General features: G+C 48.6%; 1 protein-coding gene and 2 long non-coding RNA genes across 3 annotated transcripts in view; 1 reads left to right on the top strand and 2 right to left on the bottom strand.

The window, feature by feature from the left end:
• LOC139605362 (zinc finger protein 551-like) overlaps window positions 1–27692 on the bottom strand; it is a 484882-nt gene that overhangs the window by 383131 nt on the left and 74059 nt on the right. The gene's annotated exons all lie outside the window — the stretch shown is intronic.
• LOC139605352 (uncharacterized) lies at window positions 6457–11607 on the bottom strand. Its single transcript, XR_011684336.1, has 2 exons — window positions 10294–11607; window positions 6457–6950 (listed from the first exon to the last, which is right to left on the bottom strand). It is a non-coding gene; the product is annotated as an uncharacterized lncRNA (long non-coding RNA).
• Window positions 11781–12461, top strand: LOC139605351 (uncharacterized). The gene is made up of 2 exons (XR_011684335.1): window positions 11781–11943; window positions 12217–12461. It is a non-coding gene; the product is annotated as an uncharacterized lncRNA (long non-coding RNA).

Genomic DNA, 27692 nt, shown 5'->3' with positions numbered 1-27692 from the left:
TTGCATTTAGCTGCAAAATTCTTAGTCATGCTAACAGGATGCCTGAAATGGAAACTGGTAGAGAGTAAAAGAAATTGCCTGGTACAGATGCTATCAACTATTTTTAGTTCCTGACAGTCCAGTATTTCCCTTACCCAAGGAGTGTTCATATTTCTTTCTCTTTTTCTTGCAGATCTCAGTTCTGTGATGACCGAGAAACAAAAATACAAAGTAAGGGTATCCAGAGTAGATGGACTTTATGAGAATTAGGGGGCAATTTGACCATACACTGATCTGTATGATTGCCTTCTTCTGTGAAAGATTGTAGTGGTGTTGTAATATATGTTGGGAAATAATTCATGCTCTAAAAGCATGTATTTCATCAAGATTGTGAAATCCAAACAAGTCTCTTACCACAAGCAGCCCAGAGGCAGACGTCTATTCAAATTCCGAAATTCCTGAAGGCAGCAGGAGAACAATCAGCACTTAGCTTATGAATAGAGCACCCAGCACAATGATCACCATTATCCCAGTCATGGGAAGACACCTCAGAGCGATCATTGCCCTGTTGATAACATCGATCAAGATGGCCAAAGTCGCCAGAAAGGTCCATGTGAATACCCGACTTCCCTGATCCATCAGCGCTGGCTATCAACAAGGAAATGGCGATGGTCCAGCTCTGCACAGGGAAAGAACCAACTGTGAATATGCAGAGTTACAAAAGAAACTGGGACTCCTTCGCCTCGGGCATAATAAACTGTACAAAGCATCCCTGCAAGAAGTGGCTCTCATGAGCAATGAACGGGGCAGGGTCCGATGCGATAGAGGTGGGATCCAGGTTCACCCAGCGCCCACCCCGGGCTCGACGCTGTCTCTTTGGCTGTGGTGGTTTTGAGGACCGTATTTTGGTCACAGAAAAAGATAAATAAATCTTTTCTCATTTTTGATAATTTGGATTTCGATGGATCATTTAATAGAGTGTGATTGCAATCATTTCTGCTGGTCAGTATTTTTAGTGTTAACACAGCTACCCAGGGAGCCAGGCAGGTTTTATGACTCCCTTTGGAACTGAAAGAAAAAGAGAAGAAAATGTGTCTGTGGTATTTTCCTACAGCAGTTCCACATGCTATTGGTGGCATGTAACAACTGGATTTCACCCCTAGTAACTACTTGTGGTGCAGTCTTAAGTGTGCTAGTTGTGAGAGCTGCTTCTGTAGAAAGGTGATTTCTACTACTGCTGTGTTAATTCTTCCTATAAAATTTAAACAACCCAACAATTTCCTAGTTGCTTCTAGTTGTTTACACAAGTGCTTGTATTTGTACCCCTGTTCTTGGATCTTTTAATTCTGCACTCAAGATACCCAAAAGGTACCAGAGCTGTATGTACCCAAGCAAGGGTGTGTTTGGATGGTGGTCTGGGACAGAGAGTATTCTCCTCTGGAGTTAAAACTGGCAAGTTTCAGCTTTTTATTGGCAGGCATTTTTAACTGAAAAAATAACAGTTTCGAGTTTTGAAATCCCCATAGTAGATAATGTAAACATAGAGCATAATTTACAAGCTCACTTTGGGAACTGGTTGCAATTAAGTGTTGCCTCCTGAGGTGTCTCAAGTTGTGAGTGTCTTAAAGAGGAAGAGAAATAGGAATTTACGAGACAGGAAAGAGAACTCCAGAACTTTTCACTACACCAGGTCCTGTACTGAAGTGGCTGTTGTGAACAATGCAGCCAGGACCATGGAACCGAGCAGTCTGAAGAAACTGCTGTACAGCAACAGCTTAACTTCAATGTGCTTGAGCCAGTGCTGCTGGCAGCATTATCTCTGCATCCTGGGACACTTCCCGGTTCCTGTGCCTTGGCACTGCTTCCACATGGGCTGGGGATGGAGTTTGGGTCTATGAACTGGCTGGTGGTGAGAAACAGGTTCATTTTTGTCAGATGAGGTGATGGTGTGCACGTCTCCCTGGCTTAGTGCCCTTTGTGAGCTTCTTACTTCAGCCAGAATCTGTGGAGTGTTTAAAGCTTGCTGCTTTTTTGGGGGGGCGGGTTTTTTTGGGTACTATTAAGAGAAATGAGTTGTTGATGTCCCTGAAATGTTCCATTTTCATCCTTATGCAAGAAAGTGAAGAATAGACTCTTTTCATCCCTTGGGTAATTATTTGCTTTATTATTGCACTGAAGTGAGATAGGATTAATGTAGGTTACAGGTAGTAACAGAATATGAAATAAGACAACAAAAAGCACAAGAGCAAAAGATAAAAATAGTCTCAGGAATTAACCTAGTACTTTGAGAATTTATGAATTTTCAAAATGCTTGCAATGATGCCTAAATCTATTTTTCCTTTCAGATAAAGAATGTGTTTTCAAGTATTTTGCATACAGGATTCACCGGGGATGTGCAAACCTGAAGAATTTCAAGTGTGCAGCTTCAGGAATGAAGTAATAAACTTTTGACTCAAGTTCTCAACCTGAATAAACTGTTGAGTACCCCACAGTAATTGCAAGTTATATATTCATATATATATATATATAATTGCAAGCTAATAACAGTGCAATAAAAACACAATTGCCCTTTTCCCCCCTTAGCATTTTCTCCCTGGCCCTGTAACATTTTTTTTGTGCCTTGTTCCTTAGTTTGCTTTCCAAACCATTCCATTTCCTCAGCAGACCTTGAGAACAATCTCATGAGTAGATCTGGAAAATCAGTTTTGAATATAGGAAATTAAATGAGGAATCACACTTCATAAGCTTGGGCTTCTGGATTGAAAACTTCAGATAATTCAAGTAGACATTGCTGAATGCTCATCCTGGTCTGGCAGGCTCCAGTCTCTGAAAGGTGGGCAACTGAAACCTCTGTGTTTGCACAGAAAGGCAAGTTATGGGATAGCTAGTGAGAGGAATAGTGCATTTGTCTTTACAGACAAGCTGTGGGTCTGCTGGGAGATAAAACTAACAATGGGAAGGGTTCCACTGATTGGTGAATGGAAAAAGAGATTTGCTTTTACAAATAAACTTTAGGTTTGCTGATAATTGAAATTGGACATTGAAAGATGAAAGAAACAATGGGGAAGAAAAACCCCTCCATTCCATAAGAATTAAAAATGAAAAGGGTGGGTTATACATCAGAGGGAAATCTTCAGTATCAGGCATATTGGGGAGTCTGTCCCTCTCAAGTACCTCAGCCAATGGGGAAAGAGAGAAGGGAAATGGGGCCGGGAAATTGGGATAAAAAGGAGGCTGTGTCCTCCAAAAATTCGAGAGATCCCAGGGGAATGCCCCATGGCCTCTCCCTTTATTCAAATAAAGTAAAAGGACTCCTCTGTCTCCTTTTTTAGACATAAACCTCTGGTGTTTGTGGATTAATTTTCCTAACATGCTGCTGCAGATTTTGGAGACAATTGTGCATAGGAACGGGCACAGGACCAGACTTGGGGCTGGCATCTCTGCATTTCCAGGATGGCCCATGGACAGGGTGAGGTGGTACCCGTGCACTCTGCACCAAGCTGTGATTCTACGGAGACTTCAGCAAGAGAGGGTTTTTTCAGGCTGATTAAACCTTCATCCTTGCTATGCTTGCTGTGACATTTGCATCTCTCTTTTGTAAAACTTCAGAAATCTTAATCATCTTTGGCCCTGGGAAATGTTACAAACATCAGCAAAAGTCATCATAGTTTCCATGCAGAAATACATACATTTTGACATTTGGGAACTGGAAGGCACTAATTTCTATTGCTGATGATACACAAAGAGGGCAGGTTGGTGCCTTGGGGCCTATGTCTGCTACTGTTGACTGGAAAATACCTTTGAAGTGGCACCCTATGGCCCTGGATGGCCAGAACAGAGGTCCAGGAGGCGAGACAGGTGTTTACTACTGAGTCTTTGACCTTTTAAGCCAAATAAAAGTTATAAATTCTTAGGATCATGTATTTATAAAACAGAAGTATAAAGAAGAGATGTTGTAGTGTGTGTGTGACACCTTGAACATACCACATTATACTAACAGACTCTCCAAACATCCATTCTTTTTTATGACCATTATCCATTAGGAAATGCCATGTAAACCTTATTTCTTTGTTGAGAAGTACCTCACCTACTGACAACAATTAGAATTGCTTACAGGGCCTCAGCTGCAAATGCAAAACATTCAAAACTCAAACTAATTGGTTACATTAGAAAACACACTTTGCTTTTCTCCAGAGGTTGATTGTGAGCAATTTTGTGAGCTATTCATGAAAATACTCTGGGGCTGTTTGCATCAAACACTGGGATCTTGTTAGCAGTGAAAGAGGGAAAGTGCACCATGTGTGGCAAAGTAATTCCCTCACAAAATATGTGCTTGGAGGCTACTTGGGTCAAAAGAATTTCTTTTTAATTCCATGGGCAGAAGAACTGCCCATCATCTGCTTTTTCAGAAAAAGAGGGTTGAGTCTTTGGGCCCTTTCAGAGCCTTGAATGACTAAAGCTGAAGGGATTTCCCCCAAAAAGCAAGGAGTGTTTTGAGGAGCGGGGCTGCACCTGCCTGCAGAACTGACCATGGGCCAAGGGAAGGTGCTGCTGCCCAGAGCCAGCCCGAGGGGTCCCTGAGGATTTGTCACATCCTCTGCCTCCCCTGGCAGTGCTGCCACAGAGCCCAGCAGGAGGGATTCCAGGGATTTGTCAGCACGGGGAGGCAGAGCGTGAGCTCCTACTGATATTTCCATCCAGGGCTGGCACTTTCAGGCCAGCAGTGACAAATTCTGCAGCTCTGGCTGCACAGTTGCTGTTGGCACTGCTGTGGCAGCCTCTGCCACCAAGCAAGAGCATCTGCAGGGGCAGGATGGTGCAGAGATGCCTCTCAGAGAACGCAGAGAACACCTTCAAACAGCATCTGGCAGAGTTAATGAAGGGCTGGTAAATCCCTTTGAAGGGGACGGTGTCCCAGTCTCTCTGCAAGCCTCTCAAGTCCCTGGGCCTTACCCGGGTCGGCAGAGAGTGGGGGGGTAGCCCCACCACGGCCGACTGCAGGGAGACACTCTCTGTGCCCCGAGGGTGCTGAGGGCACTCAGGCTGGTTGCCTTCGTTGCAGCAGAGACGACCGAGATGTCGGTGGAAGAGGAAAGGGGCCGTCTCCCAGCAGGGGGTATTCCAAGGTTTTATTAAGGAGTCCCGAGCGAGCTCCTATACCTCAGGGGGTTCCTGCCGAGAGCCCTGGGGGATGTTCGAAGCTTACATTTAAAGGGGGGAGGAAACTAACATAGATAAAATCCTACTGACCAATAGGTATCTCTGGGGGATGGGTGCTGGGGGGACAGACATACAAAACAGCGTATGGGGCAGGACTTGGGGGGTTGACCCTTGGCCCCTGGCTAATCACTCGACAACTTGGACCGAAACTTCTAGGTAGGGGGCTGGGATGTCGAGGTGACTGGCAGAGAGCCAGGGTGGGGGTTTTGGAGATCTTATCCCAGGAAAGGGATAACACAAAAGGAGGAGGGGGGTGCAGTCTGGGATAAACCATTTGGGAAAAACATGGGAATACAAAACCAACTACTTCAAGGTATTACAAAATATAAGAACGCACTACAACATCTCCCTCTTTTCGTTTAAATAAAAAAGGAAGAGGCACCTAAACATTAAATTTCAGCTCGGAGTGCTATCAATCATCAGCAAACCAAGGCTGTTTTGTAAATTCTGCAGAGGTTTCTGTCCCTTCCTCAGAAGAGGTGGGAACAGTCACCTGATTGACCTCTAAAGGGGAAATAGCTTTCGAGATCAGTTTGGTCACAATGCTCTTGATGATCCCAAAACTGATCAAAATAACAAGAAGAACAAGCAAAACTAAAAATACAGATTTCAAAATGGATTTGACCCAGCCCGAGAGTCCCCATCCCTGAAAGAGTCCATCCATCCAGTCCGCTGTTTCTTGCTTGATGTCTTGGACCATTTGTTGCATCTTCCCGATGATTTTGTGGACATTTTCAGCTTTGGATGACAGATTCAGGCAACAGAGACCTTCAAACTCCTCACAACGCTGATTATGTAGCAAGAGGAGAAAATCAATTGCAGCCCGATTTTGTAGGGTGGCTTGCCTTGTTGTTTCATCGTCTGCCAGGAGGTCTGAAAGTGCAGCTGATGTAATATTGGCCTGTTTAGCAACCCAACACTCTAGATGTGATAACTCGCCTAGAGCTTTAGCTGCAGACACCCATGGCAAAAACACGGTGATCGCAACTCCTTTTGGTTTGGACCAATGTACAATTTCAGAATCGCAATTTGGGTCCAGATTCCTTAAATCTCTCTTTTTGCGGGCCGAATTGCGGGTGCTGGTTTTGGTTTGCCAATCCATGATTTGGGTTTTGTTGGGTGTAAACAGGCTCAGCTTTCCAATGGTGCATGGACCTCCGATTAGACGAGAGGGGATGCCTGCCCATGCCCTGTCCCCGCAAATGAGGAAAAACCCCTTAGGAAGGGCACGGGGCTTATTATCAGGGGTAGAAGGTATTCCTACTTGGGAAATTTTCTTACACCAAATTTTTGCTGTATAATTCACTTTAAACTGTTTGACTTCATGGTACAAATCTACTTGATCTTTTGGTGTAAACGTAAACTGAACACAATAGAATGCCTTGGCAGAACCAAGGAGTTCAAATTCTTGGGGTTCTTTTTCTGCTACTGCTTGTCTATCAATTAATTTTGACCAAGGGGATAACGGATTATATACTGGGGGAAGGGGAGCAGCTAATGTTGGCGGAAATTCATCATATTTAGATGGGATCCCCACAAGGCAAGTGGACATCGGGTCAGACACAGAAGAGGTTGACAGGCAAATGTGGTCTTGGTTGAGGACTCTGGCGAGGGTGGTCCACACATTTGCTTGGGGTTGTGGAACAATCCACATCTGACCTGGATGGACGGCTGTCAACAGAAGCAACGGAAGGATGGGGCTCATTCTGATGACACCAGGGCTGAGTTCAGATCAAAGGAAAACACTAAAACTGAAAATAAAAAATGTTAGGGATGAGGTCCAGGTAACAACAATTTAACTTTAAAGAGTCTGACGGCGCTTCCTCCTCCAGCAGGCACTGGCTACCTGTGTTGCAGCTTTGTCCTTTGACACCTTAGGAATGTACGGTCTCACCCACCTGGAGGGGATCCATCTCAAGCCTGAGGGAGTGGATACGCACGCATATCCCCTACCCCAGACTACGAGCTCATGGGGCCCCTCTATTTTCCAAGTTTCAGGGTCCTTTATGAGGACTGGCGGACGGACTTTTAATTTGTGCTGACTGTTCTCGTTAAAATGTCTTACAATAGGTGGGTTAAGGTTTTCAAAGGTACAGTTCAAAAAGTTCAGTGTGAACAGTGCTTTGGACAGCTGGATTTGAGGGGTCTCTGTTTTCATCACTTCACGTTGTCGGTGAAGAACCTTTTTTAGATTCTGATGGGCTCTCTCCACCACAGCTTGGCCTGTCGGGGAATAGGGGATGCCTGTTTTGTGTTCTATTCCCCATTGCTGCAGGAAGCTCTGAAGGTCTTTGGACTTGTACGCTGGGCCATTGTCTGTTTTGATGACCTTAGGGATTCCTAATGTGGAAAAGGCTTGCATGAAATGCTTCTTTACCTCACTGGCTTTCTCCCCTGTGTGGGCAGAAGCATAGATGGCACCAGAAAAGGTATCCACGGAGACGTGGACATATTTAAATCTGCCAAATGACGGGATGTGGGTTACATCTGTCTGCCACGCTTCGCAGCTCTGCAAGCCCCTAGGGTTTGCACCTGCACTTAAGGTAGGTAGTGACTGATTTTGACAAGAAGGGCAGGTGGCTACGATGGCTTGGGCTTGTTTGTGCTTCAGATGGAATTGTCGGACCAAGGCAGGTGCATTCTGATGGAAAAATTGATGACTGATCTTTGCTTGTTGGAATACCTCTGGGAGCGGGGCCATCTTGGCTGTAGCCGCAAGGGCATCAGCTTTCCGGTTACCTTCTGCAATGAACCCCGGCAGGTCTGTGTGTGACCTAACATGCATTACATAAAATGGGTGTTCTCGGCCAGAAATAATTCTTACTAACTTAGAAAGTAATTCATATAAAGGAATGTTGGAAACTTCTTGCAACACAGCATTCTCTGCCCTAGACACTACACCTGCAACATAAGCTGAATCAGTAACTACATTTAAAGGCTCAGGAAACTTCTCAAAAGCTCTGACTACAGCGGCCAACTCAGCAATTTGGGGTGATCCTTCCACCTTGGCAATATCTGCCTCCCACTGTTGAGTTTGGGGATCTTTCCAAGTTACCACTGACTTGTGAGACTCACCAGACGCGTCAGTAAAAACTGTCAGTGCTTTTAGAGGTGTCCTGCTCTGAATACTTGTCAGTGATAATGAAAACTGAACATCTGAGTTGAAAATTTTGTGGGCTGGTCTGTGAATTGAAATTTGGCCTGTGTAGCTATCTAGGGCTAATTGCAAGGCTTCATTCTCTTGATAAAATTGCTCTAGCATTGCTTGAGACAAATGGCCTGATTTCAGGTTTAAGGAAATGTAAATGCAGTCAAAGTCACACCCTGCCAATTCTCTGATCCGTATCCTTGCTTTCCGGATCAATTCTGCCATCAGCTCCTGTGGCATTGTCATCCTTTTTGACCTGTTGTGACTGAGAAAAACCCACTCTATAATTAAGAGGGGATCTTTCTTGACCTGGTCCTTTTTCTTTGCCTGGACAGTTTCCCACTGAAAAATCATACCATGGAGATGTGGCAGTTTGCCTAAGATGATAAATTTGAAGGGGAGACCCTGCTGGCACCTGTGGGCCTGCCTAGTAGACATGATTTCCTGAACTTTCTCCAGTGCGGTTTTCGCTTCCTGGGTGAGGGTCCTGGGAGCACTAAGGTCATCTCCCCCTTTTAACAAATTGAAAAGGGGGGCTAGGTCTTCGGTGGAAATGCCTAGCCAAGGTCTCACCCAATTTAAGGATCCACAAAGTTGATGGAGATCCGCTAAGGTTTTGATATCATGTTTGATAGTCAATTTTTGCGGCACAATGGTCCGCTTTCCAATTTCAAGGCCCAGGTACTTCCAAGGTGGCATCTTTTGAATCTTTTCTTCTTGGAGCTCGAACCCTGCAGCAACCAATGCATTGATTGTCAGGTCAAGTGTGTGAGTAAGCATGTCATCACTTGGGGCACACACCAGGATGTCATCCATGTAGTGCAGGATGATGGAATCTCCTGCAGCTTCACGGACTGGAGACAACAGGGAAGAAACATACCTCTGGCAAATCACAGGACTGACTTTTAGTCCCTGAGGGAGGACGGTCCAATGGTATCTCTTCATTGGGGCCTCCAGGTTAATGGTGGGAACCGAAAAGGCAAAACGCGGAGCATCGTCAGGATGTAGGGGAATGTGAAAAAAACAATCTTTGATGTCAATTACAGCTAAAGACCAATTTTGTGGAAGCATGCTTGGGGAGGGCATCCCTGGTTGTAGGGAGCCCATGTCCTCAATAACGTTGTTGATTTGACGGAGGTCATGGAGTAGTCTCCACTTGTCTTTGTTTGGTTTTTTAATGACAAAGACAGGCGAATTCCACGGCGACGTGGTCTCCACAATGTGACCTTTTTCTAACTGCTCTTGTACAAGTTCTTCAAGCGCCTTTAATTTGGTTTTATTGAGCGGCCACTGAACTACCCTTATTGGAGTATCAGTTTTCCAAGTCAATTTTTGGGCATGGCGCACCTCAGCGACCGCTCCCCGAAAAACCTGCGGGTTTTCTGGGATGTCAGTTGTGGTTCCCCATTGAACCATTAAATCTCTGCCCCAGAGGGGCTCTGTGTAGTCTAAAACAAACGGGCGAATGGAAGCTATTTTGCCATTGGGTCCCTCAATTTGAACAACGTTTTTTGACTGTCTTGCCAATTGAATTCCCCCTACACCTTGCACGTGTCCTGCTACGTTTTGCAATTCCCAGTGTGATGGCCACTCTTTAGATGGAATAATCGTGACATCTGCTCCAGTATCTAGAAGTCCTTGTATGGACTTGTACTCACCACCACGGTGTAACCCACATGATAGCTTGGGTTTTTCTCTTCCCAATACCTGAGTCCAGCAGACATTGGGAAGGAGTTTACCTCTGAGGGTGTCTGCTTGCTCCTGCTCCCATGGAGGCTCAGGCACTGGGATGGCTTGGGCTATGATTTGGCCTTTGGGCAAATACACGGGTGGATGAGTACAGTGAAGCCATATGACAAATTGTTTCGGGTCTGATGATATGAGACCTGGAGGAATAATAATTTCTTGGGGTGTGTGCTTTGTGTCCCCAAGGACGACATACTTACTGTGACGCTTCTGGCAAAGCTGTGTCCAAGTACCTGGTTGTTCAGGGTTAACAGATATGAAATGCCAGTTAGTGTCTCTGAGATGGAGAGGTTCGGTCAACGCCAGCCTGTAAGGGTTATGTGAAGAGTCAGTGGTTAAAATTGGTCTGGGATTATTCCAATGAAATGAGTGTTCTGTTTTGTTCAAAGCCAGTGCCTCGCTTGGCACCGATACATCTTTTACACTAGATTTCTTTTCCCTCCCCCGTACTTGAATTGAGCCCACCCTATTTTTGTCATAGCGCTGGGGAAAGGAGCGCTCTTTACTCAGTTTTTTGAGAGGTGGTCCTTTGGGGAATTCTGGTTTTTAAGCATATTGTATTTAAAATCTAAAAACTGCTTTTTCAGAGGGCAGTCCGGCATCCAATGCCCCAACTTCCCACAAAGATGGCAAGGTCTATTAGAGCTGGAGATTCTCTCTTGTGGCATCGTGACATGCTGGAGCTGGCTGGTGAATGATGGCTCAGGGGTTTCCACTGCAGCAATCCTCCTCTGTGGTTTTGGTCTCTCGTCGTGGTCAGCGAGGGTAATGGTAACTTTCCTCTCACACACTTCAAGCATGGCCTGCAGCGTAGGCGTTGGGTCAAGAGGCAGGCTGAGGATAGCAGCTTTGCACTTCTCATTGGCATTTTCTTTAGCAATCTCGGTGAGGATTTCCATCCTGGCTCCTTCATTCTGAACTTGCAATTCAACAGCTTTTCTCAACCTTTCCACAAAACTCAAAAAGGACTCAGATGGAGATTGTGTTATTTTCAAATAATTTTCAATTGGAATACTAGGACGGAGCCCAAAGAAAGCTTTCTCAGCTGCTCTAGCACCTTCTCTGAAAGCCCTTGTGGGAATGCTTTCTGCCTGGATCACGCTATCTTCCCAACCTCCCTGTCCACAGAGATGATCGAGGGATAACATATTACCATAAACATCACGAGCAGTAGCTTCATCAGCCCACAGAGCTGGTAAAATTGCTCTCAATCCTTTTTGCCATGCAACTTCCCACAAGAGATATTCAGAAGAGGATAACAGGCAGGAAAAAAGGTGTTTTATATCAGCAGGGGTTAAAATGTGAGCGAATAATGTAGCTTTAAGGAGCCCTCTAAAATATTCACTTGATCTCCCAAAATCTTTCTGGGCTTTGGCTAGTTCTTTAACAGAATCAACAGAAAGGGGGCTATAATTTGGCTGGAATGCCCCGTTTAAATCAGGGATATATGAGACAGGGGCAGCAGAAAAGGACTGTCCTGTTTCCGGGTTCGGTCTCCCAGCAACAGCGTCTCTTGTTACACTGCTCTGAGCGCCGGGGGGCGGGCCGTGGGGGGGGCGGAGGGAGCCCGCGGCGGGCGGGCAGAGCTCTGAGGGGGCGGGGGCGGCCAGGGCCAGAGCAGGAGGGGCGGCCGGGGCCGGGGCGGGAGGGGCGGCCGGGGCCGGGGGAGGAGACGGGGGAAGGGCGGGAGGGCGGGTTTCGGGGGCGGGGTGCTCCGAGCAGAATGGGTTGTTGGGAGAGCGAAAGGGATTATGGGAAGGCAAGGAAACCACCATTGCCACGTGGTGTCCGCCATTATGGTCCGGGGAAGTTACCGGGCGCGGCTCAGGGGTACCAAGGCGGGCACTAAGGTTGTGAGACACGGTATTATAACTTGTGGAAGCAGGGGGGAGGGTGGGATTTCGGGAATTCAGGGCAGAAGTGTCCAGGTTGGAGACAGGGGGCCTCTGGGGGGAGGCAGGGGTTTGTGCAGGGGCTGGGAGTGGGGAAAGGGGGGTGGGGGAGGGAGAACCGAACTCGGAGGGGGGTAGATCGGGTTTTTGGGAAACAGAGATATTGAAACTGTTGCCGGATGGCTGTTCTTGCATCTTTAAATTAAATTTTACAACATTTCTTATCTGCAGGGCTAAGAAAGCAAATTTTGACGGAGATATGTCTCCTGCTTTCCCTGCCTTCAATAATTCACTACCAATTTTGTCCCAAAAAGCCAAATCACTGAGATTTTCAGTGGACACGTCAGGGAAGTGAAGGAAAAGCCATCTGACGAACTGTTTAACATCTGTTTTTGAAAATCGGATTTTTTCACTCTTAAGAATGTTTAAGAGATGATAATAGACACCCTTGTGAGATACAGAAAGCCTAGCACCCATTTTGGCTCTGATTTTAAATTTGTATCTCAAATTTCAGCAACCCAGGTGGGGGGGGGGGAGGAGAAAAGCCTACAGCTGGCAGTCTGCCCACAATAGAGAGAAAAAAAACTTCAGCCCTCCGCGGCGGGGCTGAGAACAAAGGGCAGGGAAACACCCCCTCCCAAAGAGGGGAAAAACAAGAGAAGGGTAAAACTTACCAATCCAACTGCAGGAGAGGGGAACGAAAAAGCCTGGGATGTTGATTTCCACCTAAAGCTGACTTCTTAGGGTACATAAGAAGCTCCCAGCTTCGTCCACAGGAGAGCAACTCACTAGAACGGAGTTTTTTCTTTCCTGAGGTAGCTTGCCGGCCGAAGGCTTATCGAACAGACTGAAAGTATGTCCGAGCCCCTTTCCGTGGGCTCCTGGAATGGTCCCAGAGCCCCACGGCTGGGCGCCAAGCTGTCCCAGTCTCTCTGCAAGCCTCTCAAGTCCCTGGGCCTTACCCGGGTCAGCAGAGAGTGGGGGGGTAGCCCCACCACGGCCGACTGCAGGGAGACACTCTCTGTGCCCCGAGGGTGCTGAGGGCACTCAGGCTGGTTGCCTTCGTTGCAGCAGAGACGACCGAGACGTCGGTGGAAGAGGAAAGGGGCCGTCTCCCAGCAGGGGGTATTCCAAGGTTTTATTAAGGAGTCCCGAGCGAGCTCCTATACCTCAGGGGGTTCCTGCCGAGAGCCCTGGGGGATGTTCGAAGCTTACATTTAAAGGGGGGAGGAAACTAACATAGATAAAATCCTACTGACCAATAGGTATCTCTGGGGGATGGGTGCTGGGGGGACAGACATACAAAACAGCGTATGGGGCAGGACTTGGGGGGTTGACCCTTGGCCCCTGGCTAATCACTCGACAACTTGGACCGAAACTTCTAGGTAGGGGGCTGGGATGTCGAGGTGACTGGCAGAGAGCCAGGGTGGGGGTTTTGGAGATCTTATCCCAGGAAAGGGATAACACAAAAGGAGGAGGGGGGTGCAGTCTGGGATAAACCATTTGGGAAAAACATGGGAATACAAAACCAACTACTTCAAGGTATTACAAAATATAAGAACGCACTACAACAGGACAGGTCATAAAAACCTCTCTCTGTGAAAAGAAGAGACAATAGGAGTGAAGAGGGAATGAGAAAGGGGAAGGGGAAGGTCAAAAAAGAGGAAAAGGAAAGAGAAAGGGAGAGAGGGAGAGAGGGAGAGGATAGAGGCCTTGGAAATTCTGATTTGATCTAAAGGACATTTTCTGACAACATAGATGTTTGCTACAATAAATAGTGCTTTCCCACAGGCTTTGGCTTTCTAGCTCTTGATATTAACTGAGCCCAGTGAGTTTTAAAAGAGAGAGGAAAAGAATTAGTCAAAAGTTTTCCTTCAAGACCAAATATCTGCCAGAGACTGAATGCTATGGTTAATGGCTTTTGAACATTGACAGGAATGATCAAAGCATTAAAGTAATTAAACAGGGCTCTCAGTATCCAGCACAAGTTGTACTGGTGAGGAGATTAAACAGAGATTCTCATTGCACTGTGTGTTTTATACTCTTGAAAACAGAGGCTTAGTAACAGTATTTCATGCACACACAATAACATAAAGAATGACAGCTCATGCCTTTTTGTCCTGGTAAGTATTTGCTGCAGCAGCCACCTTTCTTCCAAGTCATGATGTGTTCAATGCCATTTTTCCCTGTTTTCTGTTGAAAACTGTTTCATATCAAAAAAGGATTAGTCCCATATGTAGTCTTTTCTTCTTGTCAAGGAACAAGCTCAAATCTCCAGGCAAATATAAAAGGCTACAAGATTTTAGAAGTATGTAAATTACAGTGTTAATGAACCTGACTTGAATTCAGTTTTGACTTCTGAAGAATTAAAACTCCAAATGGGAATGACACAGCCTCACCTTTCCTTAGTGATATGTGAAAGGCCAGAACAAGAAGAGGGAATCTGGTGCCTGCTGAAATCAACCTGTCCTGAGAAATTCTTGTTATTATTGAACGAACAGTTTAAATTACAGGAGGGTCTCTTGCCTTGCTGAGCCCTCAGCCCTCTGTGATACACCTCACCTCAATGCAGACTTCAGGTGGTTTGGGGTTTTCTTTTTCTTTCTCCAAAACACCAAGAGATCAAAATTCTTGGTAAAAACAGGACTTCTACTTTCAGTCCAAGCCAAAGAGAAGCTCTGCAGGGCTTCTTCCTAGATACAGATAAAATACTCTGGTGATCTTATCACACCCTGTTTCTCAAACTTTTGGCACCAGCTTCTACTCTGGAACACCATGACTTCCTTGTAATCTGAAAGAGGGAACAAATCAAACCTCAACAGCTGGTCCTACCTTGAAAACCAGTGTTCCTCCCACCAGAAACTTCCTTTCCTGTGGTGACAGATGAGTAACGTGATGATTGACTCTCACAATTAATAGACAAATATCATGTATATAACTTAAGGAAAGTTTTATAGATTTATAGTTATGCTGCACCCCATGCCCTGGTTATCAAGGGAAAACTGGGGCTGGGACATCTGGGAGGGCTGGCTTTGTCACTATGGCGACACCTGAGCCCCCAATCAGAATTTGAGGAAGAGAGCTCCGCCACTGGACAGCGAAGAAGGGGTTGATGGACAGAACTTTGGGAGGGCTTAAAGGGTTCAAAAGGGAAAGCCTCCAGCGGGAGGGGGCTGAGCACATGGCGAGGAAAATCTTTTGCTTCTGGTGCTGTAACCTTTTTTCTTTATTCAGTTTTCTGTTGTATTTTTGATAAGGTTTAATAAACCTTCCTAAACTATGAAAAGTGAGTAGCTATTTCTCACACTGTGGTCTGCAACCCTCACTATTACAATAAAATGCTTCTTTTTATTAGGTTTACATCAGTTCCATATGCTTTTATGAGCTTTTATGCCTTTTTATCTATATATGTTTAAGACCACTATCTGCTTATTGCAACATTCCAGGAATCCCTTTTGACTCTTCTCTCCATATTCCTGCAGAAGGTCAGGTCACTGTGGGTTTTCCACCAATAAAAATCCAGGTTGTTCAGATCCTAGGTGTGACGGGCAGGCACAGTTTCCCTGCTGACACAGGGACTGAAGACAAACCCCTCTGTTGTCACTGAAAACAAAAGAAAGGAGGAAGTTTCTGCCCATTGCAAAGTCCCCGTTTGCCCTGAAGGACTCTGCCTCTTCTTTCTCAGCAGCAGCTCAGCAGCCGGACGCCAAGAAGGACAAGAGAGGGAGGGGTGGTTGATTTGTGTGACAATTTAACAGCACTTGCACACAAGAGCTGAGTCTGTCAGTAACATCTCTGCAGAGGCAAGTCCTTGCTGAGGATGCAGAGCTGTGTCACTTGTGTTTAGTTTGCATCGAGTTAATGGCACGGTGGCTTTTCATGCTGCAGGTGTGGCCCCTGTGACAGCAGCCTGTTCATCCTTCAGGGGGTTTGCACCCACAGGGACAGTGCTGCTCCTGCCAGCACACCCCAGTTTGTCCTCATGCCAAAAAGCCCAGGCAGAACTTACTTCTTAAAGGAATATTTTCCTTTTGCTCTCAAACCAAAGATTTCGATGTAATGGTATAATAGAAACAAATCTTTTCCCCTGTTGTCTCTTGGGACAGGAGGAAAATCCTATCACATCCAGATAGCAAGGCACTGATTTCACTTCCACTCTGGAAATGACTTGCAGGAGCAAGTAAATAAAATTCTCTGCTGGAACAGTGAAGTCCTGCCACTCTAAATCAGTGTGGTGCCTGAAGGGTTTTGTAGCAGGTTTGCACCTAAGTTGATGCTCAAGAAGTTTATGAGGTCCAACAGCGACCTAAGGTTTGCACAGCAGAGTTTAGGCTGACAGCTAAGGGAGCATAAATTAAATGGTCTTTCCAAGCCAGAAGGCTGATGAGAATTGTTGGTATTTGTTCTCTCCTTCCTGGTTTAAAGGATAGCAACATATTTGATGAGATTTTGGCATTGCAGCTAAAGATCATGGCCAGATGAAGTCACCTAAGTGGTTGTTGTGCATTTCTAATTGTGGAGCTCAATAATCAGTGTAACTGCTTCTGGTAATCTGGCTCCAGTCTCGCACAGAGCATTGCTGGTTGGTCACTCTTATCTCCACAGCCCGGCAGAGATCCTGTTTTGGATGGCTCTCACTGCTCCCAAGGCCTCAGGGACCAGCCACTGGCTCTCCTCCTTCTGCTTTCCCTTCCAGGATCAGAGATTTCCTGCTGCTTCCTCCACGTCTGAGACAACTGGAGGAGATGAGGGGCTGAGGATGTGGCTTCTGACAGAGAGTTGATAACGCTCAGCTGAGGATTTTATTCTCCTGCCACTAAGCTGTCAGGCTGCTGCTGAAATTCCTCCTGCTTGGAAAGGGCTGGTGTGAGCAGCAGGAATTGTTGCTGGCTGGAACTTTTCCAAGAGCTGGACAAAAGAAGCATTTTGTGGAAGGCCACCAGCTGCCCTTGGTCAGCAGCACAAGGTGTGAGGTGCCCTTTGAAGGCCATCCCTGCACAAGGACAGCCTGGCCTTCTCCAGTGCCCAGAGCACCTTCCAGGCTTTTGGGCTGGCCTCGTCCCTCACCCTGGAGAAGCAGGTTGCTGTTGGAACTCTCCTATCCACAGTTTCTGGCTGGATTGTCGTGTCTTACCACAGACAGCCCTGGAGACACCAGTACAGACTCCATCTGCAATAAAAGGGGACTTTGTTCCAGCTTTTCCCTTGGACCAGCATGCAGCAAGCCCACCTGGGCCTCATTCAGCTCTGTGTGGGCTGGTAGTCAGCTTCTGCTGGGAATTTAAAGCTTTTACCCTACTTTCCTCAGCAAACGGTGGAGCAAACCCAGCCGCACCAACCCCCAAATTGAACTCTAAAAACCACAATTTTCATTTTCTTCTATTCAAGCCTTGAAGAAAACAAACTTCACTTGAGTGAGCTGGAGGCACAGTGTCCTCCAAGATCATTCTTGAGTAGGACAATATTGCAGGGGAAGACTGGCAAACCCAGAGGTTACTGGTGCTTAAGAAGCTTTGCAAAACCTTCCCACGTGCGGTGCTCTTGCAGCCTCCTGAGCTCCTGGAGCCCTCACTCAGCTCAGGCACAGTTGGGACTGTGGAACAGTTGGGAGGGGATGGTTCCGTCTGTCAGATGTGGGGACAGGAGGAGGGAAGACTTTGCAAACGCTGCCACGAGGGCAGGGCTGTTTTCATTGATGGTGCCAAGTGGTAGTACACCATCTTTGATTAAATGTGAGGTGCTGAAGGGCAAAAATTCTCAGTGCTAAGGAGAGAGTGTCTCCACTCACACAGCAAGGTAAGTGAAGGGGAAAGTGCAATCTGTATTTCATGGCAGGTGTTCAGTTTTTAACAAAACATTTCTGCAGAAGACGTGGCCAGGCAGGGGTGATTCAGAGCATTTTATCAGCCTCACAGAGTATCCCCACATCTGCTTGGCCACATTTTCTCTCTTTTCATTGTGAATGATTTCTCCTGCCAGGGTTGCTCCTGCTTGGAGTTCTGCTCTCAGTGGAGCCCCGGAATTTTCTCAGCAGGCCTCTGCAGCGAGTTCTGAGCCAAGGTGGGGCTCTGCTGCCAGCCCAAATCTGCGCTTCCCCTGCCCAGCCTGAGTGCAGGTGGGGCATGTGCTGGGCATGGCCGGAGACTTGCATGGCCAAAATCCTCCAGCATTTCCATCTGCTCATGGCTTTGGGTAGCACAAATCACACAACACCCATCGCAGCTGACAAATGGCATTTCTTGCAGATTGCTACAGCCGCACTGCTGATCCACAAATACACGAGAATCAATTTCAGCTGAAAAATGTCATTTATTACAAAGTGCTACACCCACACCGACAATACAGAACTATACAAATCTCAATTTAGGTTAAAAACAGGAATTTATTCTATTATTACAACCTTTCTATGTAATAATATACAAATACCAACTTCAGTTAATTTATTGCCAACCTCCACAACAACGCACTATACACAAAGATCAATTAGGTGTTTAACATTTAATATTTAACAACTTAATTTATTACATATTACTACAAGGATTAAGCTCATCTAGGAATACAAAAATATCTCCATAGATATGTAAATAGAATTACATCCAGAAACAGATAAGTATGCATATAAAAATAGACTTATATACCTATACAAATACCAATATTCCTATTTTAAGCCGTATAACAAAACTTGTATCAAAAGAGATACCTACACAACTTTACCCACAGGAAATAGAAATTAACACAGATATAACAATATCCATGTCTACATAGATAAATTTATACACATATACGTAATTTCAAATATATATATATATACATAGCATACATTCATAACAAAATAAATATACATAAATATAAGAATATACACATGGAAATAAACACATACAAATAGCAACCCACATGTGGAAATACACATATAATAACTGTGGCTACGTTCAAGTCTGTGTATCTTTAAACAGCACTCGAAGCAGAGGGACCCCAGCTGCCCCATCTTCAAAGCCTCTCGCTCGGTCTCCTCCTCCCGTGCAGAGCAGCTCTCCTGGACAGCGACAGTAGATGGAACATCTGGCAAGCAAAGGGAACACGGAGTGAGTATGGGGACGTTTCCCTTGGCAACAGCTGCACTTCCATCAGGGAAGAGGAAATGTCAGAGCCTCCCAGGGGGGTCAGAAAGAGAAAGCAGCCGAGCGGGCCAGGCTGTGGTGAGCGCAGCCGCGGCGGGACTGTCCCGCAGCCCCGGCAGCCCGGCAGAGCCGGCACAGCTCCCGGCCCTGCCGGCACAGCTGCCTTGCCCAAGGACAGCCCCTGTGCCGGCCGGGGCAGCTGCACTGAGCAGCCCCAGCACGGGCAGGGCCCGCTCCTGCCCCGCCGGGCAGTGCCCACGGCCACAGCCCACGGCACCCTCAGCCCCACCTGCCTCCCCGGGCCTGCGGCCTCACCCGGGCTCTCTCCAGGCTGGCAGCAGCAGGTCCCCGTTCACTGCTCTTGCTGCTGGCCTTCAGCTCCTCCCTGCTGGCTCCCGTCAGTCTCCGGCTGTCCTCAAGGTCTTCATGGCAGCTGTGGCAAAAGTGGAGGCTCTGGAATTGCTTCCAAGGCCTGGCAGAGCTGCAGTCCCGGAGCCCTCTGTGCTCCCTGCTGGCCCCCTCCATCCCCTCAGCCCTGCCATGCTCTCGGTGAACCCCCAGCCCCCTTCAGTTTCTTCAGCCCCTCACAGTCCTCTCACCCCCCTCAGTCCCTTCTGACCCATCCCGTCCGCTGAGACCCACCACCCTGCCAGCCTGTGCCACTTGCCTGTCACCTCAGTGCCACCATGGCCCTCGGCTGCCCCACAGCCCTCAGCCCCAGCAGCAGCTCAGGGTCACCGTCCCTTCAGCGCCCCCTGAGCCCCCTCTGTCTCACCGTCCTTCAGCAGCTCCTCAGGGGACAGTGCCTGGGGCCAGCGGCAGCTCCCACCGCTCCAGGGACAGCCGGGGCTGGAAGTGCTGCTTCTCCCGGCCCGGCCGCCAGCTCGGACCCAGCACAGGGACAGGGGACACAGGGGGCACCGGGGCAAAAGCAAGAGGTGAAAAAGGCAGCCGAGGGGGGAAAGAGCTAAAAATGCAGCCTAGGCCTACACAAACAGCAATCTATCCATCCATCTCTCCATCTAAACATTCCTATTCCTCTTACTATGTAACTACACACATTCATAAATGTAACTTCATACATATGTATATATATATAAAAATATTTTACTCTACACATATAAAAAACTAACTCTAAAAATCTAGAAATGTAAATATATAATAAAATATAATTATATCACATCTATAACTATATACATATCCACATTTAACTATACAGATCTATCAAGCTATGTCCATATAAATAGAACACTATCATCTATAAATGGAACTATACCCACTAATAAATAGAACCATAGAAATCTATAAACATATCTACAAACAGAGGAGTTCTACCTGCCCGATGGTCACAGGCTCTCCCCTGTCTCTTCCTGCCATGCAGGGCAGCCCTCCTGGAGATGTTGGTCAGATGGCATCTGGGAAGCAAAGGCAACGCTCAGTCAATATTGGCCCTTCTGCCCCTTTCCCTTGGGCAGCAATTGTCCTTTGACCAGGGGCTGTCCAAGATGGCCTGAAAGGCAGACTCTCACTTGGCAATTTGAAGCAATCTGCCCTTAAAAGAACAGGGACCATTCCAAGTGTTCAAATGTGTGTTTCAAAACACTGAAGTATCTTGATAAAGTCTCAGCTCCCGCAGTGCAAAGGGCACCCAGGAGAGCTTGAAACACAGACAGTCCCAGCTGCCACAAGGAAGCCCAGCCTTGTTCTTTCTCTGTGCTGACAGAGAGACCTCAGCCCTCACTGAAATGGCTGAAGCTGAAGGTGCTGGGAGCTGAGTCATGAACAAGCTCCATGACCTGGCATCTACAAACTGCCCTCTGCAGTGAGCAGCAGCTGCTCCAACTCAACCATCAGCTCTGGCAGGAAGGGCTGGGAGGGACAGAGCTCCCTACGAGGCCTGCAGGCTGCACCAGCTTGGCTAAGGAATGGATCCACAGTGCTCCCTCTCCCCTCTTAGGCCTCCCTAATCAGGGGGCATTCAAGCTTTTCCTTCTGATACTGGAGTTACTGTGATTTTTCTATTGGTTGGCCTCTGATGTTGTGCTCCTTGTTTTTCTTGTGGGTCAGGCCCAATACCAGCAGACTGGTATTACATTTAGTCAGTGATTTGGACTTCTACCCTGACGTTTTGCTCTTTTTTCCCCCTGTTCCTTCAAGAGTCGCTCAGCCTGGCCTCCCCTGGCACCCTGCAGCAAATTTATCCACCCACTTCAGCACAAAACTGGGACACCCAGCTTGGTGACACAACTCCCACAAGGTCAGGTTTATTCCCTGCTCTCTTGCCACAGCAGAGGACTCAGTGTCAGAGCCTCTGGAGAAGCGTGGAGGGCAGGGCTCAGGCAGGTTGTGCCAGTGCAGGATTTGAACTAAAGGCACCAGGAAGCACCAACCCTGCTCAGAGCAGCCATCTCACAGCTCTCTAAATCAGTGTGGGCTCTGTCCTTACCAGGCTCCTGGGGCTCCTGGGAACTGTTCCTGCAGCTCTCGGTGCCAGATGAAGCCTCCTCTGCTGCAGCTCTGTTCACAGGCTCCCCTCCTGAAGAATCAGGGGCAGCACCAACATTGTCCTGAGCAGAAAAACAGAAAGAAAGGAACCCAAAGATCACTCGCTATTTTGCTGGAATCATATCAGGGATACAGTAACTCTCCTTCTCCACTCCCAAAGGACATGGAGCACAGAGGAGGGAACACTGCCCCCACGGTTCACATGACAAGCCTTTTAAACTCAGGATTCAGGGGGCCAAGGTGAAACTGAAGCTCTTCCAAAATGACCTTTGAGACAAAACATGAACACAGCAAACCAGAAGACACCAAGTGAGGGGACGTGCCCCCACGCTCTGAGCCTGCCTTATCCCAGAGCTGTGAGAAATCAGCCAGCACAAAGCCAGGGGCTCTCCTTGCTGCCAGCACGGCTGCCAGCAAGGGCAGAGCTCGCTCCCAGCCCTGCCCAGGGCTGTGTGCTGCAAACCCACAGGCAAAGCACACATTTCTGCCTGGGAGTCTCAGTACCCGCAGCCAACCGCTCACACAACCCATCACAAGGTGCTGCTTCTCGGAGCCCTCTGCTGCTGCCCCACGGGTGTCATCCAGGCAAACATTTATGCACCCTGGGTATTGCCAGGATCACATTTGAGATCAGTGGCAAAAATCTGTACATCGTTAGGGTAGGGAAAAAAAACAATCCAAAAGACAGGAAAAGCCAGACAACCAAGTAGTGTTTCTATTCCACTGAGGAAGTAAGTGTCCACAATGAAGCAAATTACCTTTGGTCACAAAGATATTCTCACTATGACCAGTTTCAGAATATTCATCTCTTCTGCCATTGCTCATCCATCAGAACCCTAAAGATTCTAAAGATGGTTCAGAGCCTGCAATGTTTCCTTTTATTATGGAATAAAATGCTTCTCTAAACTGCTATGTGTGACTTTACAGAAGACAAAAGTCATGCCACTTGAGAATAAGGTATTGGTAAATGCAAAAAATCCCACTCCCCCCCTTGAGTCATAATCACAAATGTACTGCAGGCAATGGGTCAGCACATCAACAGAAAGAGAGACATTCTTTGGCCAACACGTGTCATAATCTGCAAAAGGACAGAGAGCTGCAGCTGCAGCCCAGCCCCAGCCACGGCTCTGGGAACGCCTACACGCACAGCAGGGCTCACACGGTGATAGTGGAGCCCTGGAAAATGTTAAAGATAGACTTTGAAAATATTGGACTTTGTGTTTTCTCAGATCACTGCACCTGCGTAAGCAGTAGGATAAATAATTGTTAGATGTGATGATTGTTTAGGAAGTAAATATAATTATTGTATAATCATAAGAAGAATCAGGAGAAACTATGTTAGAAATTTAAGGGGGAACCATGAGAAGCTATGTTTAGCTGAAATCTGTGCATACAATAGAACAATATAAGTTTAATAATTAACATGAAAGTTATACAACGATAGAGTATAAAACACGTTCGCCTCGAATGTATGGTCGGAATCAGATTTGGGTGGAAACTACCCCGATTCCCAGAGCTCTTAAATAAAAAGTACCGCATATAATCGCTTATGTGATTGTGTGTTTTTGAACGCTAACAACAGTAGCAGCAGCTGCAGCCCAGCCCTTGCTTTGCCTTGGCCTTCCCACCCAAAAGAGGCACAGCCCACATCTGCTGCAGCTGGGACAGAGGCACCTCTGGCATGCCCCTCCCTGCACGGGACACTTGGCCTTCAGTGCCAATTCTCCAAACACTCTTCTCCTCTTTCCCAGCAAGTAAAACCTCTTCTTCATTTCTTCTTCATCCCCTCTTTTAAAAATCTTTCTTAACCGAGAATAATTCAGTAAGTAAATAATAATGAAATAAGTTCAATTAAAGAAGCCTTTGCTTCTCAACCGTGTCACAAGGCTCAAAAGCTCTCAGTCCAGCCCCTTTGATCCACATCCAATGGAATTACCCGAGCAGAGGGAGATCTTTCAGACAGGGACCTCCTGATCTCCCGAATCATTTTCTCTACGGCAAGGCCTAGATCTGCTGGTGGCCATTCCTCCTCCCCAGGCGCGTTCTGTGCTGAGCTGGAGGCCGTCCATGCTGCACAAGCTGCACTGCCAGCGGGAGCGCTGGGCCCTGAAGCGCCCGGGCTGGCTGCAAGAATCCAAACACATTGGTCAGGCTCCACAACGTGGCTGTGGGACACAGAGCTCTGGTGCTGCTGTGCATCAAACATCACGGGAAGCACACAGGCAAAGCAGGCAGAGAATCTTTCGGCCTCCTAGGTGCCCCTTGCTAGTAGGCTTGACAACTTCTGGCCGAGAATGACAGAGCCTTGTGGAAAACGACTTGAAACGGTCACTTTTCACGACCTTTCGGAAAAACAAGGCTACAGCTCTTTTCCTACCTCGTGCGTCGTAGGCTGGGGGCTGCTGCTCCCTGTGGAGCTGCTGGAAGCTGCAGGGCTGGAGCCCGAGCACCTCCCGCTCGGCCGGAGGCAGCTGCTCCCCGTAGAGCTCCTGCGAGCGGCTGCGGGGCCCCTCCCGCCCGAGCGGCAGCGGCCGCTCCCCGTGGAGCCCGAGGAAGTGGCAGGGCGGGATGCCGAGCACCTCCCGCTCGGCGGGCGGCGGCCGCTCCCCGTAGAGCTCCTGGAAGCGGCTCGGCCCCTCCCGCCGGGCCGGCAGCGGCCGCTCCCTGTGCAGCAGGTGGAAGCCGCAGGGCGGGCGCCGGGCGAGCAGCGGCCGCTCGCCGGGGGGCTGCTGGAGGCGGCCGGGCCGGGGGCTGCGCAGCTCCCGCCCGTCCGGCAGCGTCCGCTCCCTGTGCAGCAGGTGGAAGCCGCAGGGCGGGCGCCGGGCGAGCAGCGGCCGCTCGCCGGGGGGCTGCTGGAGGCGGCCGGGCCGGGGGCTGCGCAGCTCCCGCCCGTCCGGCAGCGTCCGCTCCCTGTGCAGCAGGAGGAAGCCGCTGGGCGGGCGCCCGGCCGGCAGCGGCGGCCGCTCCCTGGGCAGCGGCTGGAAGCGACCGCGCCCGCGCCGCCCGGCCGGCAGCGGCCGCGGCCCGGGCAGCTGCCGGGAGCCGCAGGGCGGGCGCCTGCGGCCCTCCCGGCCCGCCGCCGGCCGCTGCCTGTTGGCCGCGCTCCGGCGCTTGATGCGGAGCAGGAGGTCGGGGCGGTCGCGGCGAAAGCAGGGGTTGCAGTAGTGGAGCCAGGCCCCGGCATCGCCCGGCGCAGCCGAGCCCACCCAGCCCGGCACCTTGCGGAAGCCGTAGCGGTAGAGCTGCCGCACGAAGCTGCGGAACTGCGTGGCCCTGAAGGTGTGCGGCACCGGGGCCGGCCCATGGCCACGGCCCCTGTGGGCGTGGCCCGAGCTGAGCAGCTCTCGCTCCAAGAGGCAGCGGTCGATGAGCAGCCCCTGGGCGCGGCTGTCCCAGCGCACGGAGCGGACGCGGGGACTGTTCACCAGGCGCCAGAGCTTGGCGGGGAAGGTGCCGGCGCTGAGCCCGGCGGGCAGCGGCAGCTCCGCCATGGCGTCCATCGCCGACTGTGGCCACAACGCCCGCAGCGCAACGGCCGCGGCTGCGCCGGCGGCGCGCGGCCTGAGGGGGGCGCTGCGCTCGGGCCCGCGCGCGCCCAGCGCGGCCCCGGCGCGGGCCGGACTTGGCGGGGACGAGCGCGGCAGAGCCGGGGCTGCGGGCACAGCGCGGGCGGGGCGGCTCCGGGGCTGGCCGCGCTCGGCTCGGCAGGGCCAGCTGCGAACCCCCTCTTTCTCTGCCTGCAGGCATCCTTCTGCCTTGGCCTTGCGCTACAACCCCCAACCAGCAAGACAAGGAAGAGAAAACAGCCGCTTCTCTCGCAGTCAGCCTCCTGCAGCTCTTGATGCCTGTGGTTATTCCTGCCCAGGTCCCAGACTTCTCATTTCCCATCCTTGAACTCCATCAGATTCCCCTCAGGCCGGTTCTTTAGCCTGCCGAGGTCCCTCTGAATGGCGCAATCATTTGGGCTCTCAGCTGCTCCTGCCAGCTTTGTTTTGTCTGCAGACTTGCTGAGGGTGAGCTGCTCCTCCAGCCCGGCCTTGAATGAAGACATTAAAGAGCATCTGCCCCAGCATCAGCCCCTGGGGCTCAGAGCACCCGTCACTTGCCTCCAGCTCTACTTTGTGCCACTGATGACAGTCCTCATCCATTTTTCAGCCTTCCTCGCTGGGCATTTTGGCAGTTTGTGTTTAAAGATGCTGTAGGAGACTGTCTCAAAGGCTTGGGGAAAGCTGGGGTAAACATCATCCATTGCTCCACCCATATCCATCCGTTTGGCTGTCCTGTCACGGGCATCAGGTAGCTTAACCATCACTCCCAATCAACTTCTTCTCCGTTTGTTTGGATCGGTTTCCAGGATTACCTGTCAGGGGATGGAGGCAAGGCTGACTGACCTGTATTTTCCTCTCCTTCTTACTCTCTTGGAAGAAATCAATCTATTAGAGCAATTCTGGCAGGTTTTAGCTAGGCAATTCCAGAAAAAATAACCAGTAAGAAAAATGAAGCTCTAAATGGAGTCTCTTAAATTCTTCTTTCTGCTACCATTCTAGGCCTCCAGAAAGATCTTGTTTTCTTCCTTATTTTCTTCCCAGTACTGGACAGCTGATTAAAAAAAAAACCAACAAGGCAAATGTCTCCCTAATAGAATATAATATACCTATTATTCAGAAGACAATAACTTAGATTTTTCTTTCAGGATTAGACTGAGATGAAAGGACTTGAGAGGTTCCAGAACTTTGATATTTTCTTGTCTCCAACTGTTTGGAAAACTGCTAGAACATGGTGAAGACACAGTGCTTTTGAAAATGCCATTCTGAAGTCTTGTATGCTTGTATTACATATAAAAGGACCTGCAAGAATTTTAGAAACCTGTAGCTCAGATTCCTTACCTTCAAAATGAGGAAATGCCAGAATTAGTTTGATCTTTGGTTTTTTATGTTGTGTTTCTGATTCCTACATTTTTATACGCATATGTATCTTTTTTTAAAAGCATGGTCACATACTCCATTTTCCTTCCGATCCCAAAATCATCAGTGCTCAGAATAGCCGATAAGCAACTAATCAATATTCTTTTTAATCTCTTTTATTTCATAATAAACTCAGACACCAGTGATCTTTTGGGAACCCAGACTTGTATGCAAAGTTTGCAGGGAAGATTCAGCTCTCAAGCCCTGTGAATTTTCTCTTCTCTCCTTTCCCATTTCCCTTTTCCTTCATCTCTGGCCTGACCTCAGGGCCCTTTCCCCTCGTGTCAGGCCCTCTGTTTGCTGCACTCCAGGGAAGCTCTCAGCTGTGGCTTCCCCAGCGTGGCAGCTCCAGGCTTGGAGCAGCAGAACCCAACTGTGGCTGAGAGCCCAGACCCCCCTGGGCCAGCCGGGCTTTCAGCTGCCAGGGCAGCACGGAGGGAAAGGGGCAAGAGAGAGCTGAGGACGCTGCCAGAGCAGCCCTTGGGCAGTGCAGGGTGAGAGTGGCTTAAAGTGCTGCTGAGCCCCACTGCGGGGGCACAGGAGGCTGCTCTGCCATGGCCGCGGCTGTGCCGCCCATCCAGACAGAAAGGCAGAGCCAGCAGGCTCTGATGGGGGAGAGCAGCTCCATCCCTCCAAAACTTGGTCAGTCCTGCTAAAACCTCTCTTTGTCCTTCTGTCTGAACACTGACACTGCTTTGGAAAACAGAATGGAGGTGACACGAGACAATCGATTATAACTTGGAAACAAGTTTCCATGGGTTTTTTGGTTTTGTGAAAAATGCATGTATTTTATGATTGGCTTTTCGCAAATATTAAAATGAATATTATATGTCTTGTGTTAGAAAGTAATGCTGTATTAATTCTCTTAAGTACTGTGTTAAATATAGTTTTAGGTTATAAAAATTGTTAAAATAGAAACGATGCTATGTAGGATACTTTTTTTAAAGGAAGGGCTTGCAGCGAGATAGCAGCCACAGGACACCTAAATCTTTCAGAGAAAAAGAATTTATGGCACTCTTATCAGAAGAAATGAACTTCTTCCTGCCTCGAAGGCGCTGTTAGGATTCAGAGGAAGAAGTTGACAATGACCAGACAGAATCCTGTGTTTGAATGGAATTTA

Source organism: Agelaius tricolor, unplaced genomic scaffold (assembly GCF_023055355.1).
Source record: "Agelaius tricolor isolate 1412-34295 unplaced genomic scaffold, bAgeTri1.0.p SCAF_65, whole genome shotgun sequence".
Classification (NCBI taxonomy): Eukaryota; Metazoa; Chordata; class Aves; order Passeriformes; family Icteridae; genus Agelaius; species Agelaius tricolor.
This window is presented reverse-complemented; position numbering and strand designations above follow the sequence as displayed.